General features: G+C 47.7%; 1 protein-coding gene across 2 annotated transcripts in view; it reads right to left on the reverse strand.

The window, feature by feature from the left end:
- EIF4G3 (eukaryotic translation initiation factor 4 gamma 3) overlaps window positions 1-1,105 on the reverse strand; it is a 104,629-nt gene extending 103,524 nt beyond the window's left edge. The window contains exon 1 of one of the 2 annotated variants that reach the window (XM_017732718.1): window positions 784-1,105. The gene's annotated coding sequence lies outside the window, so the exon portion shown is untranslated. The remainder of the gene's footprint in view (window positions 1-783) is intronic. The other variant, XM_017732730.1, reaches the window with a different exon arrangement.
- Window positions 1,106-13,043: the final 11,938 nt, after the last annotated feature.

Here is a 13,043-nt window from a genome sequence, read left to right on the forward strand (position 1 = left end):
TCAGCCCTTCAGCAGTAATTTGTACAGGTTTCTCTGCTCCACCGAGATTGGAGGCAGAAAGAAAGAACATTATTCCATTTTCTCCCAAAATGGATTCATTTTCCCTCGAATGGTGCTTCTCACCTAAGCTCATTTCAACAACTAGCAACCATTTTACCCCAAGCATCGCTGGCCTCTCCTCCCCTTCCAGCTCACAGCTCCAAGGAAGTGCTGTTTCCCAGGAGTAAGAACACCCACGGTACCCACGGGCGCCTATGCAAACACCTCACACCAAACCATTCCAGAACTCCTGATTTTCATCCCTGCCCAGAAACGGAGCCAGTCTCCCACCGGCTTCCCCAGGGTTATATAATCCCCACACGTGTCCCTGCTTGTACCAAAACTGTGCATTAAAAAAGCCAAGGAAAAAGCGTCAAGCAAGATTACAGAAGGGCAAGAAACCACATCAAATTTGAGCATTTCTTTCAGCTTTTTGGAGCAAGGAATCTATAAAACCCCTCCAAGCATGCAGGGATGTGATGGCAGGGAGCTTTACAGGAGCGTGTTTCTCCTCTGCAGCCTCTTCTCTATTCACCATGCAATTAAAATGCAGGAGGTGAACATCCCAACAGCAGAAACACTTCATTGAGCCAGCTGGGAAACCGGACAGCTCTGAAAAGGTTCAAAGGGAAAAGCTCTGCCAGTCATAGCACCTGGAACTTCCCCGGCATCACCCCATCCTTCCCAACTCCACTGTCCTCCACTCGTGGGGCGAAGCCTTTTGTTCTGCGTGCTCGGTCCTACCTGGCAGTGAGCTCTAGAGAGCTCCAGCAGCGAGATCCAGGGAGCTCCAGCAGTGAGAACCCAGAGAGCTCTGGCAGTGAGATCCTAGAGAGCTGTCAGTGAGATCCCAGAAAGCTGTCAGTGAGATCCCACAGAGCTGTCAGTGAGATCCTGGAGAGCTGTCAGTGAGATCCTGGAGAGCTCTGGCAGTGAGATCCCGGAGAGCTGGCAGTGCTGGCAGTGAGATCCCGGACAGCTCTGGCAGTGAGATCCCGGAGAGCTCTGGCAGTGAGATCCCGGAGAGCTCTGGCAGTGAGATCCCGGAGAGCTCTGGCAGTGAGATCCCGGAGAGCTCTGGCAGTGAGATCCCGGAGAGCTCTGGCAGTGAGATCCCGGAGAGCTCTGGCAGTGAGATCCCGGAGAGCTCTGGCAGTGAGATCCCGGAGAGCTCTGGCAGTGAGATCCCGGAGAGCTCTGGCAGTGAGATCCCGGAGAGCTCTGGCAGTGAGATCCCAGAGAGCTCTGGCAGTGAGCCGCGTCCTGTCCCGGCATCCATCAGCAAAGCCCACGGCCACATCCCATCACAGCCACATCCCATCCGTGCCACGCCAGGCTGGCTCCTGAGCTCTTCCTGCCCATCCCCGCGCAGGCAGAGCTTGAGCTCTTAAAGAGGCAGCACAAGAGGGGACTTAGCAAGGTCTCGGTGGGGTTTGGTACCCAAACACTTCAATGCCACTGAAATCTCGCTGCTTCCCCGATTTTTGTGCTGTGCGTGCAGCGGAAAAGGGATGGGAGGCAGCATCATGCTCTTCTTAGCAAGTTGATAGGGGATAATAATCAAGCCAAGCTTATAAAGGAAAGGATAAGGGAAAAAGATGAACTCCCCCACAGCATGGAGTGGTTGGAAAGCTGCACGGCAATGAACGAGGAGCTCAGAAAGCATCAGTGCTCCCTATCAGAAGGAGAATTAAATCACAGAAGAAACTCCTCAGAGCAGGAAATTTTGCAGCTTGTTTCCCCTCAGCTTTCATCTTGCTACTCCCAAATACAGCACCACGAACCCCTTTACTTAGCAACTACTTCAGCAATCAATTTTCCCTTCAAAACCGATTCCTCTTTCGACAGATCACATTTCAGAAGCCCGAGGAAGGAATGCTGGCAAAGCAAACTACAGCCTTTAAAAAACAAAACAATAACAAAATCCCAAAGCGAACTCCACCAAGTGACACATCACATGGGAAAAATTAAAATATATAAGATCAAAACAGTGTTGTCATCTCTCCATGCTGAAATATGACAACCAAACTGACTTCTTCCAAGGAAAAATAAAAGTCAGGTTACAAAGCAAGTAACTCCAAACCTAGAGAAAGGCAGGACTGATGTTGCCGGGGTGACCATAATTCAATCCTCCTGTGTATCTGCAGAATCCAGCCCCTAATTACAGAGGCCCACACTGATTTCCCCCATTCCCTGTCACCTACACGTTTTCAGCTCTTACAGGACTCGAGCACCCTGACCCTTCACAGCTGAGCCGCTCTTGCTCATAACAGATGACAGACAATTAATATTACAAAAATCAAGACCAACATAATTCAAGGACCTTGGAAAACATTTAAAGACCCCACCTAATAAAATGCTGACCCTCTCTAACCCTTTCCCTTCCTCCATCCAATGACATATGCCATCTCCCATCCTTGCAGAGATCATGTTTCTTTTCAGGGTGTGTTTGGGTGGGGTTTCTTGTCTGTTCAGGGGGTTTTTTTGCTGGTGGATTCCTGACAAGGGGATCAGCCCTTTTGGCTGAGTCTCAAAGGAATGAGGTGGCCTCTGTATGAAAAGAGTGCTTTTACCTCCGTTTTGTCAGCTGGATGCAACTGCTCTTGCACAACGTGATGGGATGTCAAAACAAAGCACAATTCCGAGCCCTGACTATACCACAGGTCAAGCCCCAGTGGAGCACTGGTGTTTCAGTGCTCGGTGTTTATTGTTATTATACCAGGGAAAAATAAAATACAACTTTTTGCTGGCATGAGCACTCAGGAATGTATTAAGAGCTGCAGGTGAGGAATTCCTTAAAAGCCCACGGCAGCTTTACACCAATACTTAATTCTGATCTAAGCACTGTTTCTGGCAAGTCAAATGTTTTAAAAACAGAGGAACACAATAAAAAGTGTTTGCGAAGTGGCAAAAATGGGGTTCATGGTTTAAAAGTACTGAGATTTCTAAAAGAGCAGTACATCATTCCTGTGAAGAGAAGCAAACCTCCAGGGTCCACCACTTTCCAAACAACTTATCCCCAGAAGGATCCGATGGCAAAAGACATTAATAAGCTTGTTTCAACATTTTATGGCCCAGTATAAAGCTCCTTAGTGCCACATGTGTAGTCAATGTTCACAGCCCAACAGCCATTTATCAGACATATAAATTGAAAGTGGATCAATGAAGTGTTTCTACAAACAACCTCTTTAATCCTTCATGTATTTTGTGTATTAAACTGCATCACTGAATTCTCTTTTAAGTTCTTGTTTATGGGCTATTTTATACTTGGAACAAAACCTTAAATAAGGTATTTATCTTCTCCTTTTGTACTAGAAATGCACCTACATAAATATTGTTGATGTTTCACCACTCCTTTATTGCCTCGTTCAAAATCCCCGACTGCAGGACCTGTTCTTTGCTCCCCAGATGAACTCTGAGATGATAACTGGAAGTTATCATCCTGTCCATCCCTCTGCATTAAGTGCTCCTCATTAAACCATCCTCCCCAAGCTCTGTCTGGATCCAAATGTTACAGTGAGGCTTTCCCTGCTTATCCCAGCTTATGCCATGCTCTAAATGAGCACTCTCTTCCTAACAAAATTTGCCTCGAAATACATCTTGAGCTTTTTACCTAATTATGTATCATTAATCTCAGCATCAGCTTCCAAATAATCCCAAACACTGCCTTTCCCTGCTGTCTGCCACACAATGTCCCCTAAGCTGTGCTTGCACGGAGCTGAATGGGAACAGGGAGAGTTTCCCAAAGAAAAGGGGCACACAAATCCCAATGAACCTCAATGCCTGTCAGAAGACAAGCTTTCCAGGGCTGAAAATTGCAGCTTGAAAGGAAAATGTGACCTTCAAATGCTCACTGAACAGCGTGCTGTCCCTCTCCTTCCCCCAGCATCCTGCTGCTATTCAGATTCCAGCTCCTCTCCCTTCGGGAGTCCCGACATGTTTTGGGACTCTGCGGATGCAGGCGTTGGCACGTTCGACAGCGCGGCCGAAGAGCCCACCTGGCACATCCCCAGCCCTTCTGCCCGAGCAGCCACTGCAGCAGCCACAGCCACAGCACACGTCCTGTTTGTACCCGAGCACGTCTCCGAATCCTCCAACTCACATCCTCTTAAATCTCCATTCCACAAAATATCCCAGGATCCCAGACTGATTTGGGTTCTGAGGGTCCTCAAAGCCCATCCAGTCCCACCCTGTGCCATGGGCAGGGACACCTTCCACTATCCCAGGATGCTCCAAGCCCCATCCAGCCTAGCCTTGGACACTTCCAGGGATCCAGGGGCAGCTACAGCTGCTCTGGGCACCCTGTGCCAGGGCCTCCCCACCCTCACAGGGAAGAGTTTCTGCCCAGTATCCCATCAATCCCTGCCCTCTGGCAGTGGGAGGCCATTCCTCTTTGTCCTGTCAGTATCTGTCTGTATAAAAAGCCCCTTTCCCCTCATCCTTTCCCTTCCGACTTTGGTCCACATATGATAATCTCACAGTCAAGCCAAACGGGAATGCCAGAGGAAAGCTGGGGGCTAGGGGGAAGATAACAGAAAAAAAACCCTTTGTTGCAAATGATCTGTATTCCCAGCATCCCACTGATTCCATGATGCTTCCAAATACAGACCAGCAATATTGGGAGCACCAGCTGCAATAGTTCCACCTGCAGACAAGCACCTAATTAGCCAGAGCTCATTACTTCCAGGCTCAGTTTTGCATCTCTGAATTAACCAGCACTGAGACAGCTCACCCACAATAAATCACCCCAGACCTGGCCTCACCCCGCACGGCTCCTCCCGGCGCGGCTCCGGGGGCCGGCAAGACCTGGGCCCCAGCAAACGCCACAAACCCCAAATCAATCCTTCTGCCCAATACAAATGGGTTTCTAAGGGCAACCTGATTTTGTTAGTTCGTCTCTGTCTCCCTCCAGTGCAACCTCAGCATGGAGGCAAACTGGCTGTTTTCAGCTGAGACCTGGAAAGGTTGTTTGGGGTGGAAGAAACTGTGTCTAAACCCTGCTAATCCTGCTGGGATTTTCCTTGAAGCGGGGTGTTGGTGGGTGGGGGACGGGTCTGGAGGCGATGCACGGAATATTTCTGTAACTGTGAACTTTGAGGTGTATTTTTAACACTCCCAGAAGTGGGTTTTCACAGCACAGCCTGAATAAGGTTAAATCCAGGTTTGAACCAAGCTGTGAAATATTAGTAATTACCAAAAAAAAGCCACAGAGGCTCGCTGGGTCGTGCCTGTGCCAGCTCAAGTAACAAGGTGAACAGTGCGCCAGGAGAGCATCTCTTGCTCAGCTACAGACAACTTCTCACCAGCTGACTTGTCCTCTTCCCTCCATAAAACACCGGCCACTTCCAAATTTTTTCAATTCACATTTTATTCTCAAAATATATGGACTCTTCTAAGAGATGAAAAAGTCAATACATCTCATCAGCTCCCTTCAGCTGGAAATCATGGCATTGCCACGGAGAGGCAACGGCATCATGGGGAAAGTACCGATGTAGCCCTAAAATTCCACTTAATTTTAGGAGGGTTATTTATGATTGTACTTGCCCATGTTAATTGAAACTCCCATTAGGCTGCAGGAAACAGGCAACGCTCAGGAACCTGGAGCAGCCCCATTTGTCTTCCAACAGTCCCTCCTGCTCCGATTCCTCACGGATCTATAGCCAGAACTCCAGGCCAGGCACCTTATAAACAGCCCAAAATATTGAGGTGGGGAAAAAAGGCTTAACAAGGTGAGCCCTGGAGACTCCAGCTGAGTTCTGGAGAATCGACTCTAAGTTAGGGAGGACTTTGGTGGGCCAACAACCCACGGAGATATTCCAGATGAGGCCTGTACTCCAAAATGCACCCAAAGAATTGGAAGCAGAGCTGTGTTACGCCAGCAGCACGCACACCCAGCCAGCTCAGAACAGCTTGGCCCCAAAAACAGAGCCCAAAAGTCCCAGGCAGGGCAATGCCTGGAAGCTGGGCTCATGCCATGTGATAAAGGGCTATGTCTCCTAAAATTCCATTAAATGACTCCAGATCTCTGCTGGAGCTGTGCTGCTCTCAGCTTTCTGCCCAAGGAGAGAGCCAAGGTGTGGGAATGAAGGATTTTGGTGCTGCTGCTCTTTACATCCACGTATTAAAGGCAAACCTGGTTTTTTGTTTGTCATCTTAAGGTCTACACCAAGACATCATTTCCTTATTTCTTAAAACAAGTACCAAGTGATCAAAACACAGGGCCAGAGTACTCAGAGTGTGTTTGTAAGGATCCTACAACATGTAAATGCACATTTACAGGTGATTCACAGGTATATAAAAGCGGGGAAAGAAAACCTGCCTCTCCCTGTTGTTGTTTCAGGAGACCTACACGTTCCCAGGCACCAGCCAAGTGTGGGAATAAATCACATCCAACATACCCTAGGGAAGGTATTTGTCACCCTGCTACCACAACTGGGGTGACTGTTCTTGGAGAACCCACTTCCAGCTGTCTGGGAAGTCTGTGGGTCAAGAAACCATTGAGGCTTCCAAAGCAGCAGGACAAGGATGGGAAAGGAAATCATAGAATGGTTTGGGTTGGAAGGGACCTTAAAGATCATCCAGTCCCACTCCATGCCACGGGCAGGGACACCTTCCACTATCCCAGGTTGCTCCAAGCCCCATCCAACCTGGCCTTGGACACTTCCAGGGATGGGGCAGCCACAGCTTCTCTGGGCAACCTGTGCCAGGGCCACACCACCCTCACAGGGAGGAATTTCTTCTATTTATCTAACCTAAATTTCTCCTCTTTCAGTTTGAACCCGTAACTCCTCATCCCATCACTACAGCTCCTGATGAAATCAGCTTTTAAGCTGTTCCCTCCTTACGACACAACTTCCCATCACTCAGTCCCTCCTCCCAGACCTTTCATTTTTGCTTTTAAAACTCCAAATCCAGCCCTAAGTTCCTATCAGGGGACGAGTTAATTGGGAAAGAAAGCATCTGCAGCAGCTGGATGCTCTCAGAGCTATCCCTGGGCAGCTCCTAGCAGAAAAGAGAGAACAGACAAGCCTCTGCTCTCAAGGCTCCTGAGGGCAAGGGTAAGCACCGATGGCACCTACAAGTCGTCAGGCGGCATCAGAGGAAAATTACTGTCAGGAAGGTGTAATCCAAAGGGCAGGATCCTGCAGGCATGGATGAAGAGGAGGTGGAGGATTAAGCTGTCACCTGGGGGAAGGCTGCCCCATAAAATGCTCCTGGTGTAGACTGCCTAAGCACATCCCTGCATAGGACTGCAGGGATGCAGTAACCCCAGAGCGCTGCTGAGGCAGATCTGAACATAACCTGGTGATCCTAAACATCAGAATCATGGAATCATTAAGGCTGGAACAGTCCTCCAAGATGACGAGGTCCAACCACTAACCTGGCACTGCCGTGTTCACCACTAACCATGTCCCCAGGTGCCACATCCAAACGTTTTTTGAACACTTCCAGGACTGGGGACTCCACCACTGCCCAGAGCAGCCTGTGCCAGTGCCTGACCACCCTTTCAGTGAAGAGATTTTCCCAATATCGAACCTGAACCTCCCCTGGCTCAACTTGAAGCCACTTCCTCTCATCCTGTCCCTTGTTCGCTGGCAGGGGGTGGGACTGGATGAGATTTAAGGCCCCTCCCAGCCCAAACCATGTTTGGCTTCTATATAACCCAAGAACTTCATTCAAACACAAGAAACCTTCATGATTCCTGATGAAGAAGCTTTTCCAGACATCCTCACATTCCGAAATAATTAGCATTTTAGTGGCAGTTCACAAGCCTAAATAGCTCAGCTGCTTCTTTTAATTAGAAGATTTTTATGCAGCTATTACACCCCTGCTATTCCCTGAAATGAGACAAAGCTCTGAAGCTCCCCTGCCACCCAAATACTTATTTTTGTGGCCCTGACAAAAATAAAATCCCTTAGTGTGAGCCAGCAGACTGCCTACCTCTACACCAACACCTCACCTTGCTGCCGCCCTTCCAACACAAAAAAAATCTCATCTGTCTATTCAAGTAAAATGAAAGTAAATAAATAATACTAATTACAATAATAACAACAACAATAATAATTTATCGTGCAAGTGACTTAAGTCACTGGCTGTTACTATTTTACATGGCTCTTACATTGCACATCTCATGCCTTCAAAACACAAGGGGCAATCCTGGATCAGAACCAGAAAAAGCTGGGAAAAAGCCCAAGTGCTGCATCCTGCAATTCCTCCATCAATCCATGCCTGGGTGGCCAGGCAGGGAAAGAAACAGAGACTTCAAAGGTGCTGCAAATAGATCTAAAAGATGATCTTCCCCTTGCACCCCCCACCTCCATGGAGTGTCCCTTAGAAACCTTCTGGAGCCCTGTTAATTACAGGGGCAAGGGGGAATAATTCCAGGTCATGGGGTAGCCCCAGTGTCCCTGGGAAAAGGGAAGAAAACAAAGGCATGGTTCCCTGAGGGCACAGTGCTTCCCTAGCCCCTGCCACAGGCACTGGGGTCAGCTTTCATGGGATCCCAAACCAAACCAGGCACCCAACATTGGCACCCACAGCTTCTGCCACCTCCCTCAGCAAGGAATAATGTTCCTCAGAATGGACTAAGGATCACAAGATTCCTTGGTGAACCAGCTCAGCCTGGTGATTCAAGAGAAAACTATTTTTTTTTCCTGGCTGGGTGAAGTTTTCCGTGGATTCCGTGAGCTGATTTAAATCACCAAAGGCTCACATGATCATCACTTCTGAGACCAGGGTAAAGACAGCCCAGTCAGCAAAGGCAGATCCACTCTTCCCACTGCAGCTCAGAGGGACATCTCTCATCCCAACATGAAACCACATCCATGAAAGCACCCCCAGAACATCCCAAAATCCACACTGTGAACCAGAGGCCCGTGCCTGTCTCAGCCGGGGCAGAACTCCCCATCCTGCTCTGTGGCTTTGCCTCTTCTGCATTCCAGCGGAGGGACTGGGTATGGCTACGCACCAGGCTCTTCCTACACACCATGCTCTTCCCTCCTTCCCTGCTTCCTCATGTTTCCACACCTCCACGACAGTCGTGCTGGAGCCAGGAGAACGGCCCCGAGGGGCCACAGTGGATTCTCAAGCTATGAGGAAGGAAGTAAAGCAATGGGCGTGTTCACACCAGCTGGAGTCACAAGGAGCCCTGTGATTCTCCAAGATTATTTTAGTCCTTCATGTGAGATGGCAGGGAGGTGAATCTTGGTAGGATGCGGCTCGTTCCTGAGGGATGGAGTCTGTGTAGGTGAAGAGAAGTGGTGCAGAGCAAATGAGCAAGAACCAACACAGACACCACAAGGACCACTTGAGCCTCACGCCAATATGGGCCCCCCAGGACAGGACACAAAACTTGTCATGTATTTACTAAAGAAAAAATAAGGAAATATGTGGGAAAAGCAACACTTTATCTGAGAACAGATTTCCCTCTGCTTCCCTTCAACACTGAGATTGTTCTCTATGCTACTACCTGATTTGAACGCTTCTAATTCTTTAATTAGCAATTCATTTCAGTGCCATTAGTTCATTAACACACTGAAGCTTTCAGGAGATGTTTTACATCCCACCTTGAATGTGTCAGCTCTTGCCTTCCTTGGAAAGACACATTGGGAAGGGCACCCTTCCACCCGGAGCTGTGTCCAGCAGCGCACGATCCCATCCTGTTCTATGGGATGGGTCCAAATCCTGCAGCTCCACCCCTACGAATGCTCCCAGTATCGTTTAAAAACAACACCCAACTGCTACGGTCACAAGCTGAGCTGCAATGGGTGTCTGGGATCTGTCCCTTTGGGATCTGTCCCTTCACAGCCCCCTGACCAAACACCACGTGCAGTATGACCCAAGCGGTGACCGTAATGCAGGAGGGTGTTTGGAAGGCAGAATTCCAAGGGAAGACAAGTTTATGCAGGGGTCAGGCTGCAATTTCACGTCATCTGCCAGGCGAGGGGCTTTAAATTATTCCTTTTTCTGGCTTAGGGATTAAGTGCTGTGGGAAAGGAGATCACCAGCACTGGGAACAGGGAGCGAGGAGAGATCACGAACAGAGTCCAGCCTGGAGCTCATGAATTATCCCCTACCCCTTAGTGTGGAACAGCATTTATAGGAAGTGACACTAAGTGGAGCATTGAGCACTAATTTACACCCAGGGAATCTTTTTAATGGACATAACAAGAAAAAATAACAGTCAACACCGGAAAAAAGTAAAATCAAGGAATCTACTATTGAACTCCAGGCATGAAGTCTCGCAATTCAAGATATGGGGCATTCCCACCTGGCACAAGGAGCTACAGGACACATGTCTCCATGCAGGCAGTTCCCTCCAGCCATCTGAGGACTTCAAAGCAGAAGGGAGGGGAGGGAGGAGGTGACCATTTGCATTTAACTATAAAGTTCTTTATCAAAAATTCATTAAGGTTTTAGCCTAATGGAACTAGAGACAGAAGGCTGCAGTCCTCCCTCAACCCTGTACAATGAAACCAGGAGATAATTGTCATTTAGCCTTCTTCCATGCGAGAATTATGCCTGGAAGCTGCTGTACATCCACAGCATCAAACCTGTGGCTGCTCCCAAGCTCAAGTCCAACGTAAGTCCATATATAATCTACCTACATAAGTGACCAAGGAACAAGACTTTTTAAAACATCCCATAATACCACAGATATGTGGCTGCTACTCAGCCAGCTTCCTCTTTTTTGTGATAATTTCGTATGAAGGTCCTCAGAGGAAGCAATGATGGTATTGGAGGACAAACTGCTTGTTAAGGAAGGAGCTTCCAGCTCGTGCTACTTCAGCACAGGAAGTTTTCTGGCACAGCTTGAGAAAGAGTAATTCAGCAGCAGCTTGTGCAACTGGCTGCACTCTGCTCTAAGCTGATGAAGTGATGGTGTTATCTGGGATCCCAAGCCCATGCCTTCCTTAGCTGAGGGGGTCCCTCGAGGTGGGAGGCAGCTTTGAGGTCCAGGATCCCAAGGAGCAGCTCACCAGCACTACCATGGGGTGCAGCTCTTGGGAAAGCTCCCAGGACAGGGGAGATCACACCAGGAGTTCCCTCATAGAGCCACAGGAACAGGGACAAAGATCACCAGGAAGCCTTTTGGGGCATTTGTCCTCAGTGTAGCAAGGAACCATATCCATCACTAGAGGGGTCAGGCACACAGATATTTACGCCATCACTGGGAACCTCCATGCTGGAGGTGGAAGTTTTATGCCCGTTTTACTGGAGATACTAAAGCCTCTTAAATTCAGGAACAATTAAAAGCATCCTCATGCTGCACAGCAAAAAATACAGAGCAATGTAGATTTTTAAGCAGATTTAACTGAATACAATTTTCCTGGATGCCTGAAGTACCACATGTGGCTTTTCCAACAGTTATCACATCCCTATCTGCATAAAGAGCTCTTATTTCATAATCTTCCATAATGCTTTAAGATGAAAAGTATCCCGCCCTTCCTATTTCTCCTGAGTCATCTCACTTTTCGTGCTCCTCTACTTTCCCAGCAAACGCCAAGGTTACGACGCACTAAGATTCTCCTGGGCAAATGGTGTCATTTGATGGCACAAGAACTGAGAGGTGTAAGAGCCACTTATGCAACCGAGTGGCTTTAATGTAAGCCAGGAGTATCCGAGGTCAGCACTCACCTGGGCAGCACAAACACAGCCCTGATTTTCCAAGGGAGGAAAAGCTTCTCTGGATCAGACAGCAGCACAACACCCCCCCCATTTCCCGTGCAGTTATGCTGCTGCTACCAGTAAAGTAACTTTTCATTTCCCCAGACAGTGCTGAAATATAGTCCTTAAATATTGTACAGGAACAGCAACTCAGGAGCATTTCTAAGGTTTGCATCCAAGTTTGGACAAAGTCCTACCTGGATATTTGCATTATATCAAATAAAAGGGATGGATTTACAACTTTTCCACCTATGATTAGAACCCAATACTCCTTTAAAAAAATAAAATAGGGGCTTATCACGAATACCTGCAGCATTTTTGCCCCAATTCTGCCAGCAGAAGTTTCACTAACCATATCCTTGGATGGATGTGCAAGTCTGTACCTGTTATGTAACATCAGCTGATGTTTCCTGCAATTGGTGCTGAGTACAGGCACAGCCAGACCTGCATCCCTGAACACTCCAATCCCCCAAAATCATCACTTTTTTAGCAACAAATGATGAGAATGTAAAAAAACCCCCAAAAACCTAGCTCCCTCAAAGCCAGGCAAATTCACATTTAATCTAAAGCACTTTGGTTAAGTCTGTGTCCCTTTGGCTGAGTCTGTTTACTTAAAAAAGGAATTTTTAAGGACTCATAGACAAGGAGTTTGCAAAACTGCAGAGACAACTGAGTTCTCCTTAAGGAAAAAGAGATGCTGTAAAATTCCAAAGCATCCAAGCCCAGCTAACCCATGGAGCTCTTCAGAGACCATCCCCATTAATTAACGTGTGCTAAGCTGAGCTGTTCACAACTTCTCACACACGTTCACTAAATGGATTGACAATTCACTTACAGTAAATGCACGTGATTTCAAGATTTACTTAAGTAAAGGTCCGAATTTTTATAAACCGCACGCACTACCTGTGGATTTGTGTGAGGTTTCTTAGGGTCATGGATCAGAGTTTGCTTGAGAAGTTGCTTCTCCAGTTAAGTGGAATATTAAGCATGCTGCCTCTCCATATTTTAAATATAACCAAGTGATTGTATCCACATCCTGTGATGTGTTCCTCCATATTTAAGGGCACAGAGCCAAGAGAAAGCATTTTGCAGGGTCAGCTATTTCATCAGCCATCCTCACTTTTACGTAACACACTTTCTTCCCTTTCATCCCACGGGTTATTAATCTTTCCCCTATTCCGATATAACCAACGGCGGTCTTGAAGGGGAAATCCAACTGGAAATCCCCAGAAGGAGCTCCAGATCTTGAATTCCAATTCATTTAATCACACTTGCCATAGCCTGAAGTACCTGGCCTTGGTTGCATAAAAAGGCTTTTTCCTCTTGCTGTTTAAGTG

This window comes from Corvus brachyrhynchos, unplaced genomic scaffold (genome assembly GCF_000691975.1).
Source record: "Corvus brachyrhynchos isolate BGI_N302 unplaced genomic scaffold, ASM69197v1 scaffold215, whole genome shotgun sequence".
Classification (NCBI taxonomy): Eukaryota; Metazoa; Chordata; class Aves; order Passeriformes; family Corvidae; genus Corvus; species Corvus brachyrhynchos.